This window comes from Passer montanus, unplaced genomic scaffold, assembly GCF_014805655.1.
Source record: "Passer montanus isolate IOZ18808 unplaced genomic scaffold, ASM1480565v1 scaffold50, whole genome shotgun sequence".
Taxonomy (NCBI): Eukaryota; Metazoa; Chordata; class Aves; order Passeriformes; family Passeridae; genus Passer; species Passer montanus.
In genome coordinates, this window is record NW_024369930.1 from 5,802,318 (window position 1) to 5,818,118 (window position 15,801).

Consider the following 15,801-nt stretch of genomic DNA (forward strand, 5'->3'; position numbering starts at 1 on the left):
TAGCTTCAGAGTCATGACTTAAAACAGAAGCAATACTGAAGGGGATGCCCACACCTACTCCATCCATTCCCAGCCACAATTACTTGTTTCCTTCCATCTGCACTAGTCTGCAGACACAATACAACCACAGATCCAGCTGTAAAATAACACAACCCTGCAAATAAAGAGAGCCCCTTTCAACCAGAACAGAGGAAGAACCACACAAGCTCCAGTCAGTACAGCACTAGTCATGTGTGCCTGTATGGTGGGGAAATGATGGGCAGTAAATGTAGAGATATTAGATGCTGCAGACAGATTGTGCCTATAAAAAGCAATATCCAGGAGAGGAAACAGTGCATGGAAGAAATCAGCTTTCCAGAGACTGCGTGGCAGCCACAGTAAGCGTAGAATAAACAAGAGACATTCCTTTGCACAGCTGGTTAATTTCTACGATTTCATACAATCAATTAACATCCTCCACATTCTCTGCCTCAAGAAAAGCTCAAGAGGTTTTATTTTATCTTTTCTCTAAGCACTAGAAAAGAAATTATCAATTTGCAGTGCCAAAAGGCAGGTTTCTATCATTAATGTACAAGAGATTACTTGCATGGTTGGCTGAGATACTGTCTTGCACATTACAGCTCTGTCCTACAACACTTGGAGGTAGTCCTGGGCCTCTGTATGTGTATGGCTTATATATATTGCCTGATTGAGCTCTAGGAGCTCTGATTTGCTCATTATTCCTTAATGAATAGTCCAACTTGCCAGAGTACTTAGCAGGCCAAATTCTATCTTGTTTTTTATTTCATTATAGTGTAAAAATTCTTGGAGTCACCAGAGGGCATCATTACAGAGTGCTGTTTAAGTTCCCTATAAATGATGCTGTAAGAATGTAGACTTTGGGAGAAGTGCCTGCTTAATAGCCATGGGAGTCCTTAAAGAGACTGGCATTCACAGGACAAGGAAGCATTTCTGTTTGCCCTTTCCTTAGACTCAGCACAGTACCACACATACCCTGCATTGCTGCAAATTTTTCAAAGAAAAATTCCATTGAAAACAGTTTAACTTAATTACAAGCAGATCCAAATCAAAGAATTAGCAATGGAGCAATTAAAAATGTTTCATTTTCAGTCATCTCTTCCTTCCTCCCCCCACCCTCCTCATATATCTTCTTTTAGCTGAATTCATTTTGATGAATCTAAGAGATTACAACAACCTAAAAGAAACCAGAGTCTTACATACCTTATTTCACTTGAGTTTAGAGATTTTATTTCCATTCAACACTTATTTTTTTTCTTCTCGATTGTGGCTTTGCCTCACAATGTGTTTCATCAGCAAAGAAAAATCATTTACCTTCCTTTACCCAAAGGGATTTAAAAATGAGGAGTCTCCTATCAGTAGCATGCAGCCTCCTAGCTCTCCCTGCCAGCAGGGAGTCTGTTCAGCTAATTCCCACACCTCTTCATGAGCTGTTGCTGCCAGACCTGCAGCTATGTTAAGAATAAAGCAGTTCCTTTCCAAATACATGTTTTCAAGGACTTGTATATTTTTGTACAGTATCAGACTTTGCATTATGACATCCTTTCCACTGATTATTGATAGATTCATTTGAACTCTATTCATGCTTATCTGGAAATATAATCTCGCACGCAAGGACAGAATGTGGCAATAGTCAGAGCTCAGAGTTGGCTCCTGGACACATCTAGGAAAGTGGAATTAAACAACTCATTTTTAAAAAGGCACGAGTTAACTGCTGCAATACTGAATAAGGATTGCTGCAAGCCAGCAGCTCTGCTACACACACTCTTGCCTGCCCCCTGCCTTCTTCCTGTAAATGCAAGATGCTACTTTTCAGTTATGTCATAAATTGTGTAATACCAAACTTTTGCATTCACAGCATCCTTGTTGCACTGATGGATTTGGTCCATTGTGAGCACAAAAGTTTACTATTAGCTCAGTAGAAAAATCTTGGGAATTAAATCTACAAAGATCTGCTAAATGTACAAACTACACATTCAGCTCAGGTCATGAGAACTGTTGGAAGCTGGGACAGCAGTCCAGGAAGAAGCATTTATACTCACTCTCAAGTATAAATGCTTTTATACTTTTATCAAGGCACCAGCCTACAGTGTCTGCTGCAGACAGGAGCAGTATCAGGTGGACCTCGGCCAGGCCCAGCACAATCATTCTCCTTTTACATTCTAGCTGCTGCTCTGTGAAATGGTCACAATCCTCAGGAGCTTTCATGCAGAGAAATATGATAGAAAGTACTATTTTGCTATAAATGTTGTCACAGAATGACAGGTACCCCACTCTAAAAGTGCTCTGGGTCAATAAGACTGAAATAAGCAACATCTTTAATCTCCAAAGAGCCAGAAAAGTGCTGGCAAGGCACATGTTATGCTTAGTTGTGTTTGCATCCTGGAGGTACCAGTAAGTTTGAGACTTTGCATCAGGCCAGAAAAATGATGATATTTGTGTCCTTTGAATGACTTTGAGTTCTACATATCAAAAAATGGTGAAACTTCTTTCTTTAGGCATAAAGTCACCAAAGACCCATGTTTTCAGATCTGACATAGCTTTTTAGTTAACTTTGCAAATTGATGTACCTCATTTACTCTGAAGTTGCATTTCTGCTTATGGTCTGGTATCTGGAGAAATTAGGTATTTTCAGACAATTGCAGTGAGCAATCTGAAAAAGTATTTGACTACACCCACAAATGACTTCCAAGGAAATGCAGCACATTTTCCTGATACTATTACAGCCCAATGAGTTATTACAAACATACAGCAATATCTACCAACAAACAAAAAATCAAACCTGCATCATGTTATTAAGTCAGTGAAGTTCGAAATTCAACTTAAAATCTGACCCATCAGAGAAATTTAGTACTTAGCAGATATTGCTATTTTTGTGTGAATCTAAAGATTTATTTTTGCCTTTTGGAAGATGCAAGACTAACTCTTTTTCTGTTCAAAGTTTCATTTTGAATAGCCACACTGTACAGCTAGAGTGAAGTTTGCAGACCCATCAGCAAGTAACTCCTCCACATCAGAACCACGCCGGGTCATGATTAGGTGCCAAAGCACACACCAATTGCCCCTCAAACTAACCTAAAACCAAGGCTGAAGCTTGGCTCAGCCCCTGCTCCCGGGAAGCTGCTCAGCACAAGAGGGCGCCTAATGCCTCCAACATCGAGTCCAACTTCCACAGACTGTCTTTTCTGCAATAATATCTCGTATTTCCAGCGGCATGACAAAAGCCCTGAGCAACACCACTGCTACATATGGTTTAGCTTCAGTTTTGCTACCCACCTGAAAGCATTTAAGAATATTTTCATCATCTATTAAATAAAGAATGGATTCTCTATTAACCATTTCAAAGTCTGTATTACTTTTTTTTTGGCGGAGGGGGGGAGGGTGTGATGGGGCTGGAAATCCTGCCACCGGTGAGATTTTAATGTTAGGAAGCAAAAGGAACATCTCCAGACAACAAGAAAAAAGCCAGAGGCAAAATGATTTTATGTCAAATTTATTCTGGCAACCACCCAAACACGGACTTTGGCAGTTTGTTTGTTGGTTATAACAGAAGCCACTTCCTCTGTAGCAACAGGCGTATCAACACCATTGTCTGCTTCCTGGGGATGGGCTTAGGGTGTTTCAAGCTGCACAATGTTCTCATGCGGAGCTGAGGGATTGAAAAACAGAGCCACAAACCCCCACCAGTGCCCCCCTGGGGAATTCTCCCGTGCATACCTTGTTAGGAAATGAACTGGGGTATTTTTTGTCCCTGCCCTGGCTCCAAGCACTCTTGACAGCTCCATTCAGCAGTGGGGAGGAAGGCTCTGCCCAGGGCTTCTCCACAGCTGCACATGACTCATGCTGGAAGAGCCCCTTTGAGCCAGATTTAAGTTTTCCCAAGTTCATTTTAACACACCGATTTCTACCACTTTAAAGCTCCCTACATAATTGCAGCTTGCACAGCAGAACCTGGCCTGTGCACAGGTACAGACCTCACCAAGCAGCAGGCTCAGGCTGCTCCCCAGGCTTGCAGGGCCACCTGCTCCCCCTCTTGAAGCCACATTCCTTCCTCTCCTGCAGCAACATCCCCAAGGACAAACTGTTTGATCCGTGCTGCCTTCTTGGGACAGGCAGGAGAACCAGAGAAACAAACCCTGCTGCTCTTCTGGTCTATGTAAGAGCACTGGGCAAACAGCACCTTCTCAGTGCTTTCCTCCCACGAGCAGGGCTGCCTGGCCAGAGGAGCAGGGATGTGTTTGAAGCTCTCATTCCTGCTTTTCACGGCATTGTTTGCTTAGGGAAAGCACATTCCCTAGCCCTGCCTTCTCTTCTGCAGCTCCACACAGCTCTGGAGGCACACAGAGCTACGCAGGCTCCAGGTGCTCACACAGATGTTCCGTAAGAAGCTTCCTACCAAAGATGGCATGACACAGCACTTCTGCTGCCTCTTCCTCCTGCTCTGCCTCCCACTTCCATCCAGGGGAACCTCAAAAACGATATCTTCCATTTGGATTTTAGCCATTAGAGCAGGAGACAAGGTCTTCTTGTAGGGGCACAAAATGAAATGGTGAAATGGTCATAATCTTGCATAATTCTTGCAGGAGTTGGGGCAGAGCCCACCACTGTGCTCCTCCCCAGTGGTGTGTGAGAATGACATCATTGTGCCAATAAATGAGACAGGAAGTGCAACCAAGCAGAAAAACCACAGAAAGCCTCTGAAGTTCTGCCAAGAATGCTAACAATGGCGCTAACCAGAAAACAAGAAAAGGGTTTGCTTCATCTACTTGCTTCAAGTTTTAGTAATCTCTAGTGTCACTTCTAACAGTAGATAGTAAAAAAACAGGTCCTTGGAGAGACACTGCTTAAGGCCCTTTTTCTTTTTTTCCAAGGTGATGGTGACCTTCTACTGTCTTATCCCAGTCCACAAATTTCACAGTACTTTAAAACCAGTCTAATGATCCAGATAAACTGGCTGGGATTTCTAAATCTCCCCTCTATTTTTTTCTTCTCCCATGTTACAGTTGGTAATAGTGCATTACCAACTGTCTTGGCAAGCCATTCCTGTAACTGTCTTTCTTTCCTTTATTTTCCAGAACACTGCAGCTGCCCAGGTCTGAGCTAATGCTTCTTTAGAGTCACGTATTTCATCTCATAATGTGAACACACAGGCCTGTTTAAACCTGATGTGTTAAGCAGTTTTCCCTCCATCAGTCCTAGAAATCTCTAACCAGCAGATCCTAGAAGCTCACAGCCAGCCAAGTCTGTGTCCCCTACCTACCTTTTTGTCAAGCAGCTGACCAACAGTGGCAGTGCTCAGATGGGTGGCACGTGGCAGCAGGGAAGCAAAGCCTTCAACAGCCACGGATTTCCAGATAGCTACAGATGTGGGTATAACCTACAGACAGGACTTCATGAAACCATAAAGCCAATCTGATTGCCAGCTGCTGCCAGATCAGGAGATTGCCCCTCCTGCTTCCCTTGCACTGACACCCACTTGACTCTGTATCGAGTCAGTCACAGAGCTACACAGGCATCAATCAAACACTGCAAGGAAAGTGAGGTTTCTCCTGCTGACCCAGCTCACTGCACCTTCACCTTCCTGACAGCAGTGGTAAGCAGGTGGACTGCAAAGGGAAGGAAGCTCTCAAATACTCTGAGTTATGATACAGAGCCTGTACAGGGTAATACAAAATATTGCAGCCTTGGCAACGTATCATTCCCCTCAAAAGCTGTCTCCTAAACTGCCATTTTCTACAACATCAACAATCCCACACACAAATTAAATGAAATACAAGCAGGTGCTACTGTTATTGACATAACATTTTCAGTTCCCTGCAGTTATATCATCTACATTTATTAGAAAAATACAGTTATTAAATAAGTTGGTACTTCCCCATATAATTCAGCATGTTTTCCTAAAACCTGCAGGTATTAAAAATATTAATCTCCTTGACCTTCAGAACATTTTATTTACTAATCCTGTTTAACTCTCATACAGTTAAGATATGATGAAAATACCAATGGAAATGTAGCAAATGACAGATTTATTCAGACTCAGCTCTTAAATGTGCTCCAGTACAAAATACACCCATAAATCAGACTTTCAAAAAAAAAAAAAATCCCAACCTTTAATAGGAATAAGCAGTCTTCAAATAACCACTACTCTTACCAACAGTCTCCCATCAAATTAAGTCAGCCTTTCTCTCATTTACACCCCACCTATAGATGAGGGCAGCAAATCTGACCCTCTAGAAACAAAAGCTGTGTACAGCTGTGACAATGACATTACTCCTGAGTGCAGTCACCTGTGGTATGATACAGGCCTCAAATTTACCCCTCTTTATTTTGTAAGCATGCTCCCCATTGTAAAGGCCTTAAAAAGAAACCAAACAAGAGAAAGAATAGCAACTCCTGATTTAGAACCCATAGCAAATAATTCTTTGCTTTGGTTATAATAGGAGGTACACAAATGATTGGATTTGCTGCTTTTGACAGCAGCAGGAACTGGGTTGTCTTGCCTGTTCCACATCTTTGTACCAGGTGCAGAAAAAAACCCCAAGAATTTCTGATGTATATGTTTCTTAGATAACTGAAAATTCTCACTGCTGCTACTGGTTCAAAGCTTCACAATTACAGGAAGTTAAACAGTTTCTGTTCAGAGTCACCTTAAAGAAAGGTAAAGTCAGTAAAAATGAGGCTGTGCTGACCAAATGCAGAGGGCAGTCTTCCAGTCTGAAGGAATCTCTTATCATATTCTTCACTAATACTGAGTAGCACATCAGGGACATCATAAGCACAGGCCAGGTCTGGAATACAGCCACCTAAGGGAATTTATGAATTCCTGCTGTTTAAAGGACAGTATTTGCAATTGCAGCTTTCCCCTTGCACAAAAGCAGCCATGCTGTGGTACAGAGCAGCACCTCCAGGAAGCCAAGACAAGGCCACCAGCATCTGAAACCTTGCTACTGGCAACAAGGAGTCTTCCAGTATACAAAGGGACCCTACAGAAAAACCAGAGAGGGACCTCCTACAAGGGCATGTAATGATAGGACAAGGGCTTCAATCTGGAAGAGGGCGAGTTTAGATTAGATGTGAGGAAGAAATACTTTAGTGTGAGACTGGTAAAACACTACAACAGGTTGTCCATAGAAGCTGCAGATGTCCCACCTCTGGAAGTGTGCAAGGGCAGGCTGGATGGGGCCCTGAGTAATGTGGTCTAGGGGAAGGTGTCCCAGTCCATGGCAGGGAGTAGAATTAGGTATCTTTAAGATCCCTTTAATTCCAGACCATTCTATTAGTCTATGATAAGGGGACACTACTGACTGAATTGTTCTTCTGGTGACTAGCAGCCAGTGAAGAGATAGAAGGACAACATCCATCTGTGGCAAGTTCTTTCAAAACATGAAACACAGCTACAGTGAAATGAACACAAGTCTGAAGGCTTTGTGCCCTGATATCCCACACAGCATCATCCTGTGGAGCAACAATGACAGCCTGACTTATTTAGGCCAGGATGGATGGTCTGGAAATGTTCCCTGCTGAGACCAACACAATTTAGTCTCAACAAAGGACTCCTAAGTACTCAAACTGCAGACTGAGCCTGCCCAGGCTGTATACTTTCAACAGAACAGGCTGAACAGGACCATGCAATCACAGAAATACAATATTATCCACCAATGTAACTGTATACTTCTATGGAAGCACAAAGGTTTTTATCTTTAAGCAGCTACTTACCCTTGAGCACAACTCACAAATGCAATACTGTGCCATTAATGCCTGATACAGCTGCACGTTCACTGCAGAGGTCTGGCAGCTATAGCTGCATCATGAGACTGGTCATTTATTGTTACACAGACACACTGAAGAGAGACAGAAAGAAACCTGCACTTGGGTGTGTCCTTCCAAAAACACTGCAAATGGGGACTTTATTGTGCCAGCCAGGAGAGGCTATCCCCAAAACATAGGGATGGCCTGGGTGCTCTCCCACCCTTGGGGTCACCAAGAGAATTCACTCCAGTGCCAGGCTACAGCACACAAGGAGCTCTGCATGAAAAAGCAAATCTCATCCCAAGGGAACTTCTGTTTACTTGAATGCCTCCCCTATAATCCCATTTTATGGTCCACATGTTTTGGGAATGCTGCACAGTCAGGAGATTGGCAGAGACTAAAGAGAAGTGATTCCTTTCAGAGGAGTGCAGAAAAGCAGGGCACAACCTCAAACACTCTCATGGCAGCCTTCTGCTCAGCTACATCTGTATTACCATAACAAATACTTTAGTCTTAAATGGGTACTGAACACTAGCAAAAAATATAAGCTGGGTTTTTTGTGAAGAAAGAAAAACATAACAAAAGTGGTTCAAAATTAACATTGGAACACCATTTCTTTTTATAAAGTTAAAAATGAAAGCACCTCAGTTTTTAAAAAAATAACCTCCAATATGATAATGTACATTCAAAAAAGGGAAGAGTGAACAGGTTTTAGTGTTTTTGACTTGATAGCTCCCTTCATGGATAGGTCCATCAGCTTGCAGGTTGAAAAACACAACCCAGCAATAAGCATGGGTAGAGATTCAGAAACACTAACCACTTTCTGGTGGGCTATCAGATCTGGACACCCCCCATTCACTCTTTCTGCAGTGAAGACTGAGCAGAGGTGAATCAGTGTCATGGAGAACTCACCCTGCTTGAAGAAAACTTCATATCCTGTAACTCCCACTCCAGGATAGTAAATACTGGCATGGCTGCACACAAACAACTTCCAGGTTGAAAGTATGACAATTATCAATTGATTTACTCACCTGATAAACACTCTCAGCTACTTTTACCAACACAAACTCTTTGTTCTTTAGCCAGGGAGCCTAATGTTTTAATCCCAGTCCCCAGCCTTCTGGTAAGAGCACAGTGCTCAGTACCTGGCAGGACAAAGCACTTGTTAAGCTGCTGTGGTTCCTTTGCATTAGTATTTTCCATACAATATTTTGAAATAGAAGGGAAGCACAAAACACAGTGACTTATAACCCTGAAGAACAATGAGCATTTCTGTGAGCTGGTTTTCTACACAGGATGTGGGCTGGGCCTGCTTGAGTTTGTGTAATCTGTCTGGAAGTCCAAAAACCACACTTTGAAAACATGCTTTTCCTTTAACAAACAGTCAGTCACACACACACAGAGTTTAACAGTAGCTTACATGTCTGTCATCCACCATTAAGGAAAATTTTCATTAATATTTTTTCAAGTATTTTTTACATCAAATTAGGCACAAATTAAATTTTATATCAAATTAGGTACCTAATTAAAATATATAGCCTTTTTAAATCCAGCAAGAACTACATCTAGGGATGGAAGATTCACTTATTTAAAATTATGTCAGAAGTTGCACTTCTGATAGTGCTTTAGGTGACAGTTCACACCCTAGGATCATTAGAGCCCAGAGACAAACTCAAAAGCACTGGAAACATTATCATAGAATGTGCTGGGAAGAATTATCCTGTGAAGTGGCTTTTCTAGATGCTCTAAGTCATTAGCTTTAACAATGTCAGGCAGTCCTCTGAAGTCCCATATTTTAGATACTCATTTAGAGAGCAACTCTTTCCCTTTCCTCCAAACAGCACCAGAGGACAGTCCACCAAATGGAACTGTTTGCTGAACCAGGCCCAGACAACGTACAGGAGAGGTTAAAACACAGGAGAGAAATGGCTTCATCCAGAACTCTCCTCTAGCACTGCAAAGTAAAAAGACAGCATACCTGAAGCCATTTCTGAAGAAAAAGGAGGATTCAGGAGAGTTGCACTGTTTGACACTATTCCACATTCAGAGAGCTTAACTCCAACCAGAGCTGATCTGCCTGAAAATTTGACTACCACCCCTCCATCCCTTTCCTGTTTGCCTCTTGGAGCTGCAAGATCTGGTTTATCAAAAACAATTGCTGAAGAAGTAGAGTTCATAGGAATTCTCAAAGCTTGTCTTCATAGTAAACATACCAATCTTAGACTTGACACTGAAACTCAGTACTGCAACAAGCTGCTAGGAATACTTCTATGAGGAAAGCAAGCTGTATGAAGCAGGTATGTATGTCAAAATACTTGATATCAATTTACTACCATAATTTCCAGAATTACATGTTTTTAATTCCTAGTGAAATTGATAGTAATATGAAACTCTATCATATTTCTAGTACTCACAGTATTTTGTTAATATTTTTGAAGCTATAGCAAGTTGCTTTTCTTTCTGTGGGAAATTAGAATGGGAGTTAAAATTGAGCGAGTGGGGAAAAAACCCCATGACTACTTCAGCATACTGAAATTTATTATTGCACACAATCAGGTTTCAAGTGGCTAGAAAATATCAAGAAATCTTTCCCCCCACTTTCATATGTTAATTCAGATTAGCATTTTATACTCGTTTAGGCAAATTATGAAAGAATAAATCCTCAGCCATGTTCAACACAGCAGTTCCTACAACACCCTATGATATTCTGACAATTACCACAATTTGAGTCAGAAACTATTACATTCAGCACAGAACTGGTTGGCTTCTGTCTTCATCTCCAGCAAGTTCCTGCCTTAGAATATACACTATGCAAAAACAGCTCCTGCAGCCATGGAGAGGAGAGCTGCAAGGAAATCCCAAAACCCAGCAGGAAGTAACATCTCTGTGATTCAACATGTTGAGTCTTTTCCCCTGAGAAACCAGCAAAAAAAAGCACACCATTAACTGCACAGAAAAAATCCTTATCCTGTCCACATTACAAATTCTGGAACCACTGTAGTTTGAGTGACTGAGCCTGTCTCCCTCTTCAGATTTCAGCAAGTCTTCCTTTAAGTGTACTTTCACCTAGGGTAGTTGGAGAAAGGAGAAAGACTTGTTAAATATTGCAAAACAATTGCATTTCACCTCCATCAGCTGTGCAAGAACAGCAGAAAAAAAAAACTCTGGATGGATGAACTAGTTTTGATTCTTTTACTTGGAAAAAACCCCAAAACATCCCACAAAAAAGTCATAGGATTATACCACAGTCCGTCACTGCAATGGAAGTAAAGCAACACATCTCAGTGAAGGCTTTCAGTGTGTTGGACTAAGTGCTGTAGGCTTCCACATTACAGAGACTGGACAGAAAGAAGGTACAATTAATTTTCTAGGCAAAATAACAATAAAAATACCCGAAGAGTTTTGTTAACATCACAAGCCACATAAGAGAAATAAATTCCGTTCTGCTCCCTGCCGTTCCCATCTGGTTTCAATTTGCTAGAGAAGACTGAAGCCTGTATTCAAAAAACAGACTGAGTTGTAAACATTAGCCTCTGCCAGCATTACTAGTAACTCATGAGGTTCTGGAGTTACCATGGAAAGGCAAGGGGAGGGTAGGGGAAAAAGGTCTGTGAAAAAGCAGGACTTGTTCTGTCATTAAGTTCATTTTATTGCATTGTTTTAATCCATGAAATGAAAATGAAAAGTGTTTGATGCTCACAAGACACACACACTTGCAGAAAATCCAGTTCTACTCATCTCTGTTGTTTTGCAGCATTATGAAAACAGGGCAAAGTTGAGAGAAGTCAGAACTGCCTGGGCCACTGGATGCTCTTGTTTTATATGGCTTGTAATTATAAGCTGCATACTGTTGCCCAATTTATTTCTTGTCATGTTATCAGTAAAAGATCCCTCCTTCATTTCCTGCAGGAATAGTTTTGTTAAATTTTGACAAAACAATGAAACTACAGCTGAGAGTGTCTCATAATATTTAACAATAAGCCTTTAACCAGACTTTGCCCCATCTCTGCCTTTTCCTCAAGCCAATAGTTTCTAGTTAACTGTGCCCCTAACATGAGGCCCTGATGTGCTCTGGAATCCACTCACATGGCTGAACAGTGAAAAAAGGAGAAGGGTGTTTCTGCAGCAGTATGGGCAGAGATTTTGCATGATGTGAAACACAGTCCCTCCAGGACCCTATTTTGACTGATCGTAGGTCCAGTCAGCCCCAACTCAAAAACTGAATACAAGAGTAGGAAGAAGTGATTTCCTTATTAAACACATCAGTCCTTTATTCACAGCATACTCATAAAAATGATCAGTAACTGGGGTGATGGAGCACTACAATGCTATCAGAACAACAGCCCATAGGACTAGTAAAGGGCAACTAAATAGAACATCTCAAGCCATGATTGCCTCTGGCATCTACAACTGCCCCAACATAACACTTCCTAGTTCAGGCACTTTAAGAAGCTGTGTTTCAAGGCCGAATTGAACTCCAGTCACCTTGACCTGAGCCATGTTCACTATGAACATGGCTCTACTGCTAATCACTCATTACTAAGCTGGGTTACTAACCAATTAGTTACAGTTGTTTTTCCAACCACCTACCAGAGGTCCATGATTCCTCCTCCAGCCCACAGGCCAAGTTGAAAACTCCATCAGCTGTCTCAGTGCTGTTTTTGGCCATCCCTTGATTCCAGACTTCTGTACTGGCTCCCTGATGACAGGTATCATTAGCTAACAGACATTAACTTTCAGCAGGTTCTCATGCAAGGCTTCCTGTTCTTTCACTATTTCTAAAAATGGCTCCCTTCACCATAGGAGCTTCTCTTACTCCTGGATTAGCTCACCACACTTTCCTTCTTGGTATCATCTCATCTCACCAATTTCCTCAGCCCCTTTCCTCTAGTTTTCCGTTCCATCTTCCTAACTGGAAATCTGTAATTTCATCTTAATGCACTCCCTTTAGCTTTACTGTGTGTATTATATATCAATCTACCACTTGCATCCTATTCATCACCACCAGAAAGCTGCAACCACGTGCTTTCTTCTTTCCCTTCTTCTCAGATGTTGGTGCAGGAATACATGCTCATGCACAGATGAGAGCAGCTCAGGGTGACCACTAAAGGAGGAAGTTAACCCAGTCTTCTAGATCCAGATAATGTTATCCTCAGCCTCCAAAGGCTACATGCCAACAGGCTACATTATACCCAGCTAAGTCACATGTTTCACACATGTGAAGTATGCACAATCTGACTAGAAGCAGGAATTGTGAAAGGCTTATTTTGAAACACAAGCTTCTAAAAACCACAGCCCTCACCCCACCCCCCACACACTTCTTCCCATGAAAGGTTCACAATTTGGACAAGTTTTTTGGTGAGTTCTCAAATAAGCAGCAAAAGGCTTCATTCTAAAGCCTCAAACAAAGACCAGGAAGGTGATTCACCTTGCAGCCTCAATTCTACTATCGACAACTCCATCAAGAACAACAGGAGAAGGCACCAGCCCTCCTTATGTTCAGACCATTCAACACCCACAAAGAATGTGGCAGCAGCATGCAGACCCTACTGACTGAAAGCATGGATATTGACATGCCCATCTTTCATGTGATTCACCACTTCAGCTTATATTTATATACTGTTTAATAAAAAAGGCTCCTTTTAATCTTTTTATAGGGATACTCCTACCAATATTTAACTAGCTAAGTGTTCACAAAATTTTTAGTTTATTATTCATTTTGTATTGAATAAAACTGTTAGAAAATGGGAATCCCCTGCAGAGCAAACTGCACAAGTCCATAGAACTACTGACAAAAAAGTTTAACTAGCAGCAAAATTCTTGATTTTCCATCTGCAAATTAAAAATATATTTGAAGCCAACTGGAATTGCTTAACTTTCTCAATAGTAAACATACTCTGCTATACCTTTTTAACTGAGTAAGTATAATTCAGACATCAGATTAAGATATGACTGCTCATGCCTAATTAGTGATGCAAGAGGTTGCAAGTCTCTGTAAGCAGACACTCCATTTTCTCCAGAATTCAAGATATCAAAAATTGCATTCTCAGTTGGTTCCCTCTCATACACAGTTTGTTTCCCAAGGCACCTAATACCAATACAAAATTTTTGTAATTCCTTCAGCAAGAAGGATCAAAGTAAGCAGCAAGAACTGTTCAGTTTTCTAACATCTTAACTTTAAATGAAACAAAACCCTAGACCTAACTGCAAACCAATATTCCCAAAGACCGTATAACCACCATCACTAACTAAGTGGAAAACACACAGAAGCCTGGAAAAAAAAGCACAGCTCTGCACAGTAGTGTAGCTACACTTCTGTGTAGCTGCTGAAGGAGCATGCCAGGACAAGCCTGGTGTTTCTATCCTGGCTCCACACATGGGGACACTTCTACATGCCAAAGCTAGTATTTTTTTGCTTCTTGCCTGAGTGATTCTAAGCCTGCTCTGCACACACTGCACAGTGCCAAGAAGCTCTGTACTTCTAGGTGGGTTGCTGCAGACTGGTTTTTGTCAGGAAGAGTGATCACTTCTACAAAGCGCATGTGTACACTGATGGCAAACAACAAGATTCATACAATAGGCCCAGACACTTTTTCTCCCCAAGTTAACACCTGTGTACTGCTGCCAATACTCATGCAACAGGGAAAGAAGCAATTATATTGTCTTACACAATTTTTACAGCAACCAGGACCAAATGCATTTTTTGCCTCTCCCTGTCAGGAAAAAATCCAAGGCACTGCTACAGCTTTTTTTATGCCTCTATGGATCAAAGTAACAAAAAAACCCTGAACTGCCAAGTAAAGCAGCCTGGTATACCTTGAACTGGACAAGTACTGCTACCAAGTTATCACATTCCTTTGTTTTATAGCATGGATATGTACCAACACCTACAAGTAGGATGAATCTGTAGCTATGTAGAAGAGAAACAACAGCTGATATGAAGACATTAATGATTATTGCCTAAATATATTAATGTTACAATAGCTAAGAGGAAGTGGAGTATTCAGTTTCAATGATTTCTCAAGTTAGTCATGCTTGTGCATAGCATCAAAGTTCACATAACAGCAACTCGAGGACTAATTCTAGTTATAGGCTTTAGTAGTTATTTTGGAGACTATTCATATGCAGCTATCAAGTAAACTGTGGACTTGTTTCAGTTGAAACTCTCGATGCCTTTGTGTTGGTTCCAAAGGGAGAACACTAAGTGGCTGTACTACTCCTTCCACAAGGCAGGTCAGGAAATGTACTGACCTTGTACAATAGGATCTGGTAAACCAACTCAGGGGTTGCTATATTTCTTCTCATTAACGTACCCAAAGTTCCTGGGGGAGGGGAAGACAGGAAGCAAGTACTCTTCCTGCTCCCCCAACCTAAAAATAACTGAGACAGTCTTTCTGCAACATGTAAGCCATACAAGCACTCAAAGCCTGAAATATTTATACTTTGGGCAAACAGTCACAGAATTCTCGCATTTTGCCAAGTATCTTTTTATCATTATCCAAACAGATCTGGAGATTGTGGCAGAAAAGTTTACTTTTCTGGGGGCAGACATGAGCCTGCTGCCAGCTGTGTTCTTGAACTACAGCTTTTTTCCTGCCTGTCAGTTAAGCTGTAACTACAAGCCTATTTTGATTTGTGAACTTGAGCACTAGCTTCCCCTCTTCAAGCACCTTTTGCTCTGTCTTGAAAAATCTGCAGGTTTAGCAGAGTTTCTCTTTCACATTAGAAAACAAAGGAAATAAATACCTCAGTAATAAAGTTGAGTACAAAGTTGTGGAAAAAATTGAAGCTAAACACCATGAGAAAATTGACAGGAAAAACACTGCGTACATTACAAAATAGATAGAAAACATTATCTATAAACATGGAAATTAAATTCCTAGTAATTGAGCATTGTAAAACACAAGACTGATTATGCTATTCAGACAAATTTAACTGAAAGAACATTTGCAGGATTTTGGAGGCATGCATGCTCACAGGCTTCCTTACTCCAGCTCTCCTGCATTTAAAAAGGTGGCTGATTTGGTTGCTAGA